This window comes from Lipotes vexillifer, unplaced genomic scaffold (assembly GCF_000442215.2).
Source record: "Lipotes vexillifer unplaced genomic scaffold, Lipotes_vexillifer_v1.1 scaffold477, whole genome shotgun sequence".
Taxonomy (NCBI): Eukaryota; Metazoa; Chordata; class Mammalia; order Artiodactyla; family Lipotidae; genus Lipotes; species Lipotes vexillifer.
Genome location: NW_006770652.1, coordinates 4,948,387 through 4,963,744, shown reverse-complemented (window position 1 = coordinate 4,963,744; position 15,358 = coordinate 4,948,387). Strand labels below are relative to the sequence as shown.

Genomic DNA, 15,358 nt, shown 5'->3' with positions numbered 1-15,358 from the left:
TTTTTTTTTTTTTTGCGGTACACGGGCCTCTCACTGTTGTGGCTTCTCCCATTGTGGAGCACAGGCTCCAGACATGCAGGTTCAGGGGCCATGGCTGACGGGCCCAGCCACTCCGTGGCATGTGGGATCCTCCCGGACCGGGGCACGAACCCATGTCCCCTGCATTGGCAGGCAGACACTCAACCACTGCGCCACCAGGGAAGCCCAACTTATATATTTAAAAGTAGTTGAGTCAATACAAACTTCATTCTAGGGGCCTTCAGTCTCTACACGGTACTCAGACAAGTAACATCCATTCTGATCCTAAATTGTGTGTTCATATTGTTGACGTCACTGTGGCTTGATGCTTTTTTTCCTTCACTTTTTTTTACTTCAACCTCAAACATTCTCATCAGTCTGAAGTGTATTCAGCTGTGTGTAACAGAAATTTGACAAACAGTGGCTTAAATAAGAGTTTATTATTTAATGTACCACGGCCTCTAGGGGTAAGCAGTGCAGAGCTGGTAAGCTGGTAAGTCCAGAAACCAGACTATTTTCTTACATGGGTATCGTCAGCATATATTTTTTCCCTTTTGTTATAAGATGGCTATTGCACCTTCAGGCATTAGCCTGTGCTTGACACAGGAAAGAAGAGGAAGGACAGGCAAAATACATACTTGCAAAAGCAGTCTGACCCTTTTTACTAGGAAAACAGTAGCTTTCTTAGAAGTCTCGTGCAATAGGCTCTTTTGGGAACCTTAGTGCCTAGAACGAGGTTACGTTCATTCAAGGCTGCAGAGGAGTTTGAGGAGTTGTGTGCTTGTAACAAACTATTAATGTGATACCTTTAATAACCCTGGCAGGGCTTCCGTGGTGGCGCAGTGGTTAAGAGTCCACATGCCGATGCAGGGGACACGGGTTCGTGCCCCAATCCAGGAAGATCCCACATGCCGCGGAGCGGCTGGGCCCGTGAGCCATGGCCGCTGAGCCTGCGTGTCCGGAGCCTGTGCTCCGCAACCGGAGAGGCCACAATAGTGAGGGGCCTGCGTACCGCAAAAAAAAAAAAAATAACCCTGGCATTCTGTTAGTAGGCAAAAGGGGAGACTTTTTATTATATAGCGAATTAGCACTGTTTGCCACAGTTCTTTAAGGCTAGATGAAGAACTACGGTCTCTACGTAGTCTTTTCTGTTACATTTCAGTCTTTCTTGACGTTCCCTTTTCTGAATGCTCAGAGCAATGACAGGCTGAGTTAAGTATTTCAACAATCATGTACTGCCTCATATAATGCACTAATTTTTAAATATATCCTTTGACTGATCACCTCATAAGTCCTTAAAAATGAGGTCAAATTTCGTATTACTTTTGTATCATATAAATATGATACCTGACTTATTGATGAATTTACTCATGAATTTCATCTCAATCCTATTTTCTAGAAAAGTAAATGACAGTCTATCATTGTTGCTTTAAAAGTTATTTCATTTGCAACAGCATGGATGAACTTGGAGGGCATTATGCTAAGTGAAATAAGTCAGACAAATAAAAATACTGTGTGATATCACTTATACGTGGAGTCTAAAAAAATACAACAAACTAGTGAATAAAAAATAAAGAAGCAGACTCACAGATATATAGAACAAACTAGTGGTTACCAGCAGGGAGACAGGAGGGGAGAAGGGGCAAGACAGAAGCAGGGGATTAAGAGGTACAAATTACCATGTATGAAATAAATAAGCTACAAGGGTATATTGTACAACACAGGGAATACAGCCAATATTTTATAATAACTATAACTGGAATATAACCTTTAAAATTGTGAATCACTATGCTGAACACCGGAAATTTACATAATACTGTACATCAACTATACCTCAATTAAAAAGAAATTTCATTCTTGACCACTCCACAAGCAATCTAACTATTCTCTGAAATGCTTTAAGTCTTACTGACTCTCTACTCTTCCCTAAGCTTATAGCTTTTCTATCAGCCTTAACAACAGTAAAACAAAACAAATGAAACAAATACTGTTCTGTGTTACACTGAAGCTCTTAGGGAGTGAAGTATATTTTAAAATAACTTTAAATCTAGCATTAAAATAACTGTGGTGTAAATCAATTATGACATCTATTTTACAACTCTTTCCATCTTGATTCTCCCTCTCAAATACTGTCTTCCAATTAGGAGAAATGAGAGTACAGACTGAATAGTTAACTTTCTCAACAAATGTATGAAAGTGCTTCCCTCACTACACTGTCCTGTTAAAAAAGTCTTTACGGGAATGTTTTCCTAGATATGAGTGTGGAGAAAACCACTGGTCTAAAATAGAAACATTTTACCCCTAAGAAATGCCTTTTTATTAATTTATGAACATATTATATTTTTCTACTAATATGCTATGCATATTATGAAATACATATATTTTTTAAAAAGTGAGACTAAGGCAATTCAATAATGCTTCATTGTATTTGAAAATCTTGGTTTAGTACATTGCAATATAGCAATTTGGCTCTAGATACTGTCTATTTTTACACTTAAGGGCTGTCATAGCTGAAAAAGATGCCTCAAAATGATATGTGGGTCAAATCTGAAACAGTGTATAGTTAACTGTACTTACTAAATCAAGATTCTCATTTTTCAATTTCACCCGCAGGTTCAGTTTAGTAAAATTCTGAAAAGACTGAATTGAGTATTAGATGACACTAAAAACCTGTGAGAAAGTCATAGTATTTCCCTGTTCTGTTTGGTATTTTCAGGAGGAGGCCGGGTCATGTAGGACCCTGCAACGACTCTGGCTTTTATTGAGTGAGATGAAGCTGTTTCAACGTTTTATGCAGAGAAGTGACTAATATGACTTAAGTTTCAAAAAATGACTTTGCCTACCGTGTCAAGAATAGACTTTGGAGGGCAAGAGTAGAAGTAAAGATACCAATTAGGAGGCTTTTGTAGAAGTCCAGGCAAAAGATGATAGTGGCTTGGACAGTGGTGATAGCAATTGAGGTGGTCAGAATCTGGATATGTTCTAAGACAGATTTCCCTACGTACTGGGCATAGGGAGAGAGAAGAAATTCCTGAAGTTTAAGCTTAGACATCATCCTGGGAAGGGTTCTCTGATCCACGAAGATTTCATTCAGTCCCCATTTCATGGGCTCCTACAGCTCCCTGTTCCTCTTCCATCACAGCATTGTCACATGTGTGGCAATTTCCTGTTTTGCTCTCCCATATCTTTACTAGACTATTAAGCCTTGAAAGTGTAGGGATCATGTCTATCTTGTTTGTAGTATATACTTAAAATTTTCTTGGTATACAATTATGTAAAACCTTACTTCATATTTTTCAACAGTGCCATATCACCAATTCTATAAAAATAGTTCATGATCACTTAGATTTTACTATTAACCACTGTAATTAGATAACAGTATATTCTTCAGAAAATGGTGGTAGCTCTTGAATGATTATAGCAAAGGCATTTAATATTTTTCATAACCAAGTGCATGAAAAAGTTTTAAGAACCTGAAGTTATATATGAGAATTGCTATGACTGGTTTCATTTGAATGTGAGATTGGCCAGACCATATACCTTAAGACACTAATAGGTTGAGCGTAAAAGTAAAACAACTACAGCTTCAGAAATGGGGGTTGGGAACATTCCTGCGATGATTGTTGATAATGCAGTTCAAATTTCTATAAACAGGTCTATTCTGACATTCTTTTGTTAAGTTTTTGCTTGGTTTGGTACAGTATATACATACTCTGAGACAAAGTTCTTGAAACAGAACTTTAAAAGCCCAAAGTAAATGAGCAGCATGGCTTTTCATGACTCAAAACTTGGTAATGGCATCAATTAATTTTGCTCTTCACCATACCCTGTGTGCTTGCTATGTATGAGCCTAACAAAACGGGACAAATTCTTTATCATTAAAACTATTTTTGATAGGGCCCTGAAACAAAGAAGATACAGTATCTACAGTGAGCAGAACACTCATATGAGCTATTGGGTGTAATATATTCCATGTAAAAATCCCTTTGCATATCTTTAATGCTGTTTCTGTTTGGAAGGGAATTAAATGTATATTTAGCCAGTGGTGTCCATCCCTTAAGAAGTTTCTCAAGGTGGTGAGAAACTTGGTGAGCTTACTATTACATTCAAGGATTGGTTTTCAGCTGCTGAGGTACAAACCCTGGATTTACCAAAATGCTAAGCAGATCCTTTTCTCAAGAGAAGACTTGGACTACCTTAAATTCATAAGGCTTACTATAAAAACATCCCCCAGGTTGCCTAGTACACACAGAATCTGAGCAAATGGACTTAGATTACATACATGTTTAATGGCATTCTTTCATTCATGAAACAAAATTTATTGAACATCTGCTATGTGCCGGCTTATTCTAGACACTGAGAACACGAAATAGACAAAGTCCTTCCTCTCTCAGAGTTTATATTTTAGTCGGGGAGATAGATAATTAGCAAGAAATTTATCTGTTTTACTTACTGATATATCCTACTTGGAGTACTGCCTGGTACATGTTAAGTATCTGAGAAATAATTCCTGATTGAATGAATAATATAAACTGTTAACACAGTTTCAGATAACATGCGTCAAGAAGAAAATAAAACAGGGTAGCGACATGATGAAGTATGCTTTGAAAGAGGGTAGCTAACCTAGATTGGGTGGTGTGGTATATTAAATTATTGTCTGGCAAATATTCATCCATTCTTTCTCTCCACCTCCATGGGAGAAATAGATTTTTCCACTCCATCGATGTTGAATTTGACTGTGCAACATGCTTGGCCTCATGGTGAGTGAAATGTCCTTCACTGCCTTTTGACTATGTGGGCTTGGCCGTATGACTTGCTTTGGCCAACAAGATGCCAGAAATACGACAAAATCAGAACTTCCAGTGTTTATTAAGGTGTTTTGGGCTTTCCCTCTTGTACTTCTACCACTGACATGAGAAGAACACGCCTTGGATGGCCCATCTTAGATTCCTTCTGAGTTTTGGAAACTCTGTTCAAGTAGTTTAATTTCTTTTACTAAATTCAGGGCTTTGATGCTACTTGCACTAATCTCTTGACAACTGATGTGGGAGTCATTTTGGGTAAGAGAGGTGAAAGGAAGGGATTTGTACTATGAAAGTACCCAATAAAAAATAGGTAGACGTAAAACTTTTTTTTTTTTATTAACAGGATTTTTAGTAATTTAACCACTAAAATAAACAAAGAGCAGAAGGAGAGCATGTTTGTTTAGTCCCGTGGCTAAGCTCCACCCTAGACAAGATATTTTCATTTTCAACACATGATACACAAGAAAAGGAAAATGTGAACCACAGGAATGGAATAAATATTGAGGACAAAAGCAAAGTGTTGAATATATTATAGTCACACCAAATCTTAAATGAATAAGCACTCTACACTATAAAGGAAAAACTAAGCAACAAAGTTATTTCATGTGCCAAATGTCCCCACTGATGAATTAAAAGCAGATATTAAAATTCTTGTAAAATGGCAAAGAAACTATGATGAATATTTTCCTGGTACAAGGTAATAATCACATTATACATGCAAAAAATATGAAAATATGAAAAACCACCATGGTGACAGGACAGGAATAGTGGGATTATTTAATAAATCAATCCCAATGTACACTGAATGCTGGATATAGAATTTATCCTAAAATATTGTACTTCAAATCAAATGCTGAGAAAGTCATCTACTTTGGAAAACATCTGGAAAAGACTCAAATGAACTGGAGGGATCTAACTTTGAAACTTACTAGTATAATAATGTTCTGACTGGCAGCCAGGTTTTGAACATAATCTTCTGTAACAACCCAGAAGCTCAAAGAATGATAGAAGTGACAAGGACCAGTGGAAACAGACACAACAAAATCTATATATAATACTTATTACATAGTACAGAACTGAAGCCTCTCCTTTTCAGGCTTAGAATATGTGACTTGATTTGATAAATAGTACTTTGCCGTCCAGTTTCTCAACATTTTCTTCAGTTTTATACTTAAAATCAGAGTCGTAAAAAAATAGCAGAGGCCATGGATAACAGGTCTGGTTGCAAGAAAATGGAGAGGAGGGTAGAAGAAAGAGACCCACTTGTCAGAGTGTGGAGTAAATACAGAGAACAAAGATGGTGCCGAGGACACAGAGGCCACTAACTTTATCTAGGCGAATTCAGCAGAAAGACAAGCCCATCAAGCTCTCTTTAGTAACCTTTGTGGCCATCATTCTATAAAAAGAAGTTCTATAACTAATGTATACAAAATACCCCAGAATTACCAAGGGGGAAAACTTTTGGTTAACTCAAGGACAAGTTTAATCACTAAAACTTAAAAATATAAACAAAAATCTATTTATACATACTTTCTAAAATTATCAATATTTAGCATAAGTACATGGAAACAAAAACCTTATCTATCCAAAGTATTGCATACCCCCTGAACAGTGTCACATAATTTAGGCATAACTGTAGAAACCTCAGACTATTGAAAAAGAATGAAGTTGTGGTGGCCAAGTGACAAACTTTCTACAAGATATCTGATGAACCTGGCAATTGCTAATGCTCTGTTTTAGTAAGAATAAAACCCACCTAGTTTGACTTCAAAGGATCAGTTTTAGAATTAGCCAAGAGACTAAAAAGCTGGAAAAATATTTCTACTGTAACCATAGCATCTTGGAAAAAATTCCCAAAGTATGTAGTGGCCATCTGTAATGTTCTCTGGTTTTTGATACCCTTCCTATGTTTGATGAATTTCTAACCTTATGAAGTATGACCCCCTTAAGTAAAACCCAGAAAACTCAGTTATCTAGCTTGCTCCTGCTCCAAAGGCTCTCCTAATCAGAGTCAACTGTGAAAGACTTTTGATTCAGAAGTGAGCAGTTAGAGGAAGGGGCTCTAGATAGCATCCATTTGCTCATAAGGATGGGAAGCATTCAACTGTTGATTATTGCTATGACTGAATTAAACAGGGGGTCCCCACAGTGCTTGATAGGAATGCTGCAGCAAAGAGGGACTTATCTTTAAGCAAGTTTTGTGGTGTAGTTTTTGGTATTGTTTCTGGAAGCTTTACCTTGACCCTGGTTCTCCAGCTCTCAACAACTTGGTCAACAACTATATTTCTTTTTAATAAATATTTCTGCTGCTTAACTGGCCAGAGGTAGTTTCTTCTGCTTAAAATAAGAACCCTGATTGATACTCAATGGCTACTAGAAGTGGCTGAAGGCAGTACCTCCTCAGGAAGATCTATGAATGGTTATCTGACTCTGTAAGGGTTGATGGCTCTAAAAATCCAGCTAATTTTCTGGAAAAAAAAAAAAAAAAAGGTAAAATCTGGCAGCGCATAGCCCACAGTAGCAAAGTAACAAATGATTAACTTCAGTCACTTGAAATGAAGTGACAGATGAAGGCAAGACTATGGGAGATCCAGTGGCTTCTAACACTGAACAATATGAAGAGCATGAAGAATTCAAGCACAAAATTAGTTGCTTCTGATTCCACAATACAGCTTTAAAAGAAGACAATGAAATGCTCACAATCCTAATGATGCTCACAATTCTCAGTTCAAGGCAAGGATCACAGCCACCACAGCCACGAGCTACTCCCTGACACTGTTCCCTGGGAGGGAAAAGCCAGCATTAGTGAACAGCACTGTCTTCTAGAGGCCAGGAGAGCTGATGGGCACCACTGCTTTCAGTGTAGACCACGGGATAGGGAGGTAGCAGACCCCAGGGAGAAGCACTTAACTAGAAGAGGCAGGAGGAAATGGTTACTGTTATTGCTACAAGGGTTGGGTTAAAATACTTTGACCTGCAGTGACCACTGGCTCTGGCTACCTGATCAGACAATCTGTATGGACCAAAGAGATAGGCATCCAAAAAAATTCCAACTTAATAAAATGATTAAGATATCCAGGTTTAGTGAAGAGAGGTCTGACTTGAGCCACTGCAACAAAAATTTGTAATGTCTTTTCCAATTTCTAGTCCTAAGTCAATTCACAGACCCAGAGTTTTTTGAGTGAAGCAGAGAATGCAAGTACTTGAAGACATACATTGCAATGACATCACAGGTATAAACTGCAAACTCTCAACTTGGCTTTCCTCATAAAGGTAACTGCACTGGAGAAAGGGAAATACCAGGTCTTTTGGGTACTATTGTCTAATAGCTCTGAATTAACACTAAAACTGGAGGCCCAGAATACCACTGTGAATTAGTGGTCAAAACGGAGGCCTGAGGGAATCTAACGATGAATGCACTTTTAATCTGAATCTGCCTCCTATCTAACCTGGTTGAGCCCTAAACACACATACAGTATACAGTTGGAATTGGAGGTGGAGATAAGATTACTAGACAGTCATTTCAATGAAGCTGCTGCTGCAGATGTGCATTCTTTATCAGAACTCTTAGCACCAGGTATATGACTATTAATCTGGCAAATGCTTTTTCCCTTCTATTTCAACAGAGAGAGAACACCTATAATAGCAATTTTCATATGACAGGTAGGGTAATAAACCATTTTATCTTAGGGTTATATAAATTATTTGGCTCTGAACCACAATATACTTATTTCCTTAAGACCATTACTGTCTCACCATTACACAGGACAACTACATTGATAACATATGTCTCCAGTACACATACATAATACATACTCAAGATCCTTTGCAAAGAAAAGGTATGTAAAAAATGTATGAGTCTAATATGAGTGCAGTACAGTGGGAGATAACATCATATAAAAATATAAGAGCTACACCTCAATAAAGTTTCTGAGGGGTCCAGTGATCTTCAGCCTATCAGGATAGCCTCTTCAAAGTTAAAGATAACTTATTGTATCTTATGCCTCCTGCCACTAAGAAAGCAGCACAGTGCTAGGTGCTAGGTGGGACTCTTTGAAGGCTGTGCGTGTGTGTGCGTGTGCGTGTGCAAGTGTGTGTGTTACTTTGGGAATCTTGCTCCGACCTATTTATGAAGTGACCCGAAAGCCTCTAGTTGTGAGTGGGCCCCAGAGGAAAAAGGAGGCTTCCTAGTTAGTCCAGGCTACAGTGCATCTACCTAGACTTAATGACGAATAGACTCAACGGGTGTTAGAAGTGTCAACAGTTTATCAAGAGCCTGTGGTGAGTTCTGATAGAGGAATCCCAGCATGGATCTATAAAGGCCTGGAACAAAGTCATAAGGTTTACCCCATGAGACTTCACTAAGAAGCAGTTAGAAGAGTGAAACTTCATGTGGAATCTTCCTTGCTGGTGAGGGTGGTGGCAGACCTTGGGTTTTGGAGGCAGCAGAGGTTGTGAAACGGTTTTAGTGATACACAAGTGGCATAAATGGCAAAGTGGAAGCAACCATGGTTTTCTTTAGTGCTTGGTGGGGAAGAAGCAGCAGCAATGGCAATTCCTCATTAGGCCAGTACTATATCATGGTTTTATTCTTTAATTTTGGAAGCTGAGCTGTTTCTCTCTTCCAAATAACCTCTTAATAAGCAAATTCCTTTTTTGCTTAACCAGTCATAGATAACTTCTGTTGCTTAAAATTAGGAATTCAAACTGAATATAAAAATATATATAATTTTCAAACAGACCAACACCTGTCAAATACTTATAGGATCTTAATATTAGGTTACTCTCAAATTCTCTGATAAAGGGATATAATGATAAAAATTAGTTCTTAGGTGGTAAACTGATGTGAATGTTGGAGCTTTATGTATAAAACTGAGGATTATGGAATCTCATGCAGGGAATCTCAGCTGAACCAATAAAGATGAATGCAAAATTACTGGAAAAAGACTACAGGATAATAAATATCTTTAAAAGAGAAAGAACAAGAAGAGATGTATGTTGGTACAGCAATCTCAGAGAAGGAAAAGAAGTGCTGGTAAAATTACTGTCTTGACTATTCGTTTAGTATTATTATTTTTAAAAAGTAACAAAAATAGTCTGACAATTTAGTCAGACATGTGATTCATCCATAATCTAATGGATTTCACTCAAAAATAACGTGATGATCATAAATGACATATCTTTTACCTCTCTGCTACAGACTAGAGTTCACATATCTTAAATAATTGGCCTCCCCTTAAGGAGTGAGCACAAAGCTTCCAGAGCAAGACAGGAACACAGAGAGGTCATGTCAGTGCATATGAATCAGCAAGGAACAGAATGTCAAGGAGGTTTTCTCTGTTTTTATATGAGAAGAAAAATACCGCATCTCTTAGAAAATGATTTTTTCATGCTGTTTCCAAGGCACTATTAGTTACAAACCAAATTGTTATTTTTGCTGTTTTTTCAAAGGAAAGAACTGATGGCTGAGGAGATACATATGATGGAAAACAACTATATAATAAATCAAATAGATTAAATTTTAAAACTACCAAGTGTCTTTTAGTAATAATCCCATCTCCTCTCTACTGAAAGTTGGAGATTTTGATAGTGGAAGGAAATAAGAAAATAGTCATTTCAGGAATTTCATTTAAAAAGCAGCACATGAAAAATAACCAGTTTTTAACTATTTATATATTAGAAAAAGAAGTTAAAGAATCAGAACTAACAGGTATTCATAAATATCCAGGATAGTTAAAAAGACTATTAATCTATTATGGAGTAAGCCTACAAACCTACAGATATAATTTCTATAGTCCAATTTAAAGTACACAAGAGGAAGGTCGTATATTTTTAAATGTTTTACAAGAAACTCTTGTAGATGTTTGTGCAAAGCCTGAATTGTTATTGTTCATTGTATCTTTCTTGTAAATGAAAATAATTTCTTCTTTCTATATCTCAAGACAGAATTAAGAACTGAGGGAATTCCCTGGTGGTCCAGTGGCTAGGACTTGGCACTTTCACTGCCGTGGGCCTAGGTTCAATCCCTGGTTGGGGAACTAAGATCCTGCAAGCCACGCAAAAAGAATTAAGAACTGAGAGCCACTGAAGAAAAGTGTCAGACTGGAGGAAAGAGCAAGGCTATGAGGCTTAGCTCCAGGCTAAAATCGAATAAAATAAAATTAAAAGAAATATATTTTCCAAGCTAACATAACTTTAAAATTTAACAAAATGAATAGTTTCCAAACAGAATATGTTGGGATCATGACTCATTTTCTTAATCTTCTGCATAAAAAAAATTGTTTGCCATAATTACTTGTATATTTTAATATATTTTAAAGGACTGAAATAACTCTGACATGTTAATTCTATTTTGTTTTTTTTTTTTTAATTCCTAAGAGGAAGTATAATTTTAAGGGAATTTGGCATTAGCCTATATGACCCTAGAAATGAGTATTAATTCCAATGATGTGTCTATGAGGACTTTATGAGAACTAAAGAGAATAGGCTAAGGGCTTAGTTTTAAACACTGGTATTAATGGGCTGGATTGGACTAAAGGTACAGATAATACTACACAGAATAGTAGAGCTAGGCTTGGCTTAAAAAAAAAAAAAAACCAAACTATTGTTCACTTATTACTGCTACCACATAAGCTTGTGGTGGCTTTAACTTCAGAGCCCAATTTATGATGCACATTTTACAGAAATCTTGTTTAAGACTGTGTCAATATTTCACCACCACCTAATATGGTCATGACAATTAGGAAAACAATGGGCCTGTTTTTTATATAATCAAAACCTTAAAACCCTGCAGGAATAAAATAATATTTAAAGTATCTAAACAAATAGTCTTTGCTAGGATACTCAAAAGCTCACTATACGTGAAAAGCCTATTTAAAAATAATTTATAAATCGTACGTAATACATGATTTCAAGCAATTTCCAAAACGAGATGTGTGTGTGTGTGTGTGTGTGTGTGTGTGTGTGCGTGCACACGTGCTATCCATGTCTTTCTATTTTTCCTCCTAATTTATCTGGATGGAGCCAATTTAATTAATTTATCTAGACAGAGCCTGTAAAATTTATCTAATTTATCTAGATGGAGCCTATAAAAGTAAAAGGTATATTACAAGCTAGTTAGTGAAGAAACCGACAATCCTAAAATACCATTTGAAAAATACTATGTAAAGTAAATTATCAAACCAGATTTAAAGAGTTACTGAGGAAGCTCCCTATATAGTTTGCAGTCAGATAGAACCAAGTTAAAATCTTGACTCTCTCTTTTACTAATCTCAGGCAGTTATCTCACATTGTTGACTTAGTTTTCCTTGTCTGTAATGTGCAGATACTACTTTAGAATAATTTTGAGGATAAAGTGAAACTGTAGAAGTAAAGCAGCCACCATGGTATCTTGGACAAACTTGGCACTCAATAAATGGCTGCTGTTTTGTATTTTTTTCTGATACAGCCTTAGATTCCACTTAAATTGAACATGTCTAGTTATTCCTTTAGCATTAAGGTCACATTAAGATGGTTTTTTGGTTCCTATATTGCTGAATTTCCATGGTAAGTTTTTCCATAGTTGAACGAGCTTAGACCTTTCAAAGTCTTCTCCTAGGTTATATCCTCAATAGTTCACTCTAAAACTCTGATTTCCATGAAAATGTCAACATCTTTTCCAAATATAGAACTCAAAACAGGACACTAAAGCACCACAAGAGAAGAAGATGGTAACATGTGGGTTCCTGTCTCCATGATCAATTGCTTTCTGTATCATTGAGTATTTCATGCACTTCTAGTTCTCTTAGCTGTTGATGTTAGGGTTCTTCACTGATTCTAACTACCATGGTCTTTTTGATAATCATCTCCAGATATTGACTTCACTCTAGATAGTACAATGAAACTGCTAGTATAAATGAAGTTGACAAGGCCAATTGCTGTGATGTAGAGGAAAGAGTACAGGATCAAAAAAGGAAAACTCAAGTCTCAGCTATGGTTTATTAGATCTAGCCTTGGAAAAGTGAACATTTCTATCATCTTTGACTCTCTAGTTTGTAAAATCAGAATAATAACCATGCAGGTGATTATAAGAATCAAATAATATATGTAAAAACTTTATATATTTTAGTTGTTAAATATGTATTGCCATTATGAATACCAGGGTATAAACTCTCTTTCTTGATGATCTCATTTATCCTTGTGTCCTGACCACAGTTCTCAGACTATTAAAAATGCTTAACATTTCTTTATAGAATGGAAGAATTTAAACTGAAATTTCCCAGTACATAGCTTAGAATGGAACATGGAAGGGCGTACACAAATGCATGTTGTATAGATATAAGGATCTATGTTGTATAGATCAAGATGCTAGCAATTTGGAATACCACTTCATTATTCATTTCTTCCTAATAGTTTAATAGTAACATGTTAAAGGCAATAGTGGCTCTTAATAAATAGTTCGTGAATAAATGAAAACATATATACATGCTTTTTGACTTCTAAGGTTGGCTAAAGGGTAAGACAACATCTGAAAAAAAACAAACTCCATCTCCACTGCCCCCAATAATATAAGCTTCATGAACCAGGACATTCTAGAATTGCAACCAAAAGGTATATTAAGAATCTAGAAATAGACTTTTTAATAAAAATCTTTATAAATTAATTTGCTTATTCCTATAAGAGACCAAACCCTTTGTCTTCTCACAGACTATTGTCCATCCTCTTTTTACTATTGTAGCCTAGTCCATATTTTAGTTTCCATTTGACTGAAATAAAAAATCCACTCTTATCTCCATAGTCTTAAGAGATGTTCTGGAATTCTATTGTCAGTGATTATCAGCACAATCTTTTTGACCTTTTTTCAAGCACTGCCACATGTTGTGGTATCTACTATTGCTTCAAGCCATTTTTTGACCTTTACTTAAGGTAATATGCTCTTATACTTTCCTTCCAAAACCAGACTTTCACCTTTTTAAAGATATGGTGGTCCTCGTCCTCCACAGCTGCTTTGATCTGGTAGATACTACATAGTGCCACACGACTAACAAAACATAAACATGGGTCTCTGTTATCCTCTTATTCTTCTTGGCTTTTAATCTGAAACTTTCATTTCTGACCTATTCACAAACTTTTGTCCCTATTCTTTATTGATGACTGTTGCCCACAGAAGTGGTTTGCCAAATGGTTAATAGCTCAGACTCCAGAGCCAGACTGTCACTTTCTAGCTTTATGATCTGGTGGTTAATAATGCTATTGAGAGTAATGAATACATGCACACACTCTTAAATGATAATATCCTTAGACTAGTGCCTGAAACTTAGCAAATGCTATATAAGTATTAGCTGTTATCATTGTCAACATCATTTCAATATGGGGGCCTCTGATAGCTACCACTTCCTCTAGGTCTGACCTCTGATCTTCCTTCTACACCAGCTGCTCACCATTTACATCATGAGCCACCTAGATATTCTTCACTTGGGCCCATCTCAAGAAGCTATATCTAAATACAGGCCTATCGCATACCCATCAGGCATGTCAACTCCTAAATTCCATGGCCTATGACTCAAAGTTGACACTTTGATTTTATTGATTTGTCTTTGATTTGAATCAGTTCTTATCACCATCTGAATTTTAAGAACTCTAGTATACTGAAGGAAAGGAGAAGTCATCTGAATACCTAAGAAAAAGCTAAAACCTTTTAATGAAGAATAAAGCTAATTCACTGTAATAATTCAAGAAGTGATTAATTACTTACATGAACATTTTAATTACACAAAAACAGAGAATGAACGTTTTCAGATACTAACTGACTCCAACTAAAGTATTTATACTTACAGTACTTTGATTTAAAAGTTTTGCTTTGCTTTAAACAAAATTGCTATCCCAAAGACCAGTTAAAGAAGAGTACATTAATTGCTGTGCTGAACTAGTTCTTAAGTGCAAATGCATAAATTTTCATTTTAAGCTGGAATGTATGTTTTATTCCCTGAAACAGGAATAGCATTAAGCTATGTCTATAGTATCTTTTCTCAGTTACCCACTGTTGAAACGGAAATGATCAATAGATTTGCCTCACCAAAGTAAGTTCTTTCAAGGTTATTCTTATGCAAGTGAGTCCAGCAGAGTAAGAAAGAGGATCAAGAAGATTGTTAAAATAGAAAGTGAAAAACAGCAATAAATTTGATTTTAAAGTATAGTGTATGAAATAAGCTTTCAAAGAAGAGTATGAGATTGAAAAATAGTAACTTTTTAGATCATACTTGTATAAATCTTTAAATTCTCTTTGGCATCAAAAAACAAGGTACAACTTAAAGTACAGATAACAATTGAGTGTGAGGGTACATTATTCATTTTAAAATGCCTTGGTCAGATAAAAGCATTTTCTAATATGAGACCCAAAGCAAAAGTTACAAGGGCAGATGCTGAATTGCTACTGAGCTGCATCTTGCATAGGCAACTCTACAGCCTGCCCCAGGACAAGCAGAAGCAAGGCCAATCGATTAGGATGAGAAGGCGCAGGAGGCTGGGGAATGCCAGAAAAGTGTCACTTCCCTACA

At 36.3% G+C, this 15,358-nt stretch overlaps 1 protein-coding gene and 1 non-coding gene across 3 annotated transcripts in view; one reads left to right on the top strand and one right to left on the bottom strand.

Moving 5' to 3' along the window:
- Positions 1-15,358, bottom strand: part of CCDC91 (coiled-coil domain containing 91) — a 296,434-nt gene that overhangs the window by 34,257 nt on the left and 246,819 nt on the right. The gene's annotated exons all lie outside the window — the stretch shown is intronic.
- Positions 10,789-10,861, top strand: TRNAE-UUC (transfer RNA glutamic acid (anticodon UUC)). The gene has a single exon. It is a non-coding gene; the product is annotated as a tRNA-Glu (tRNA).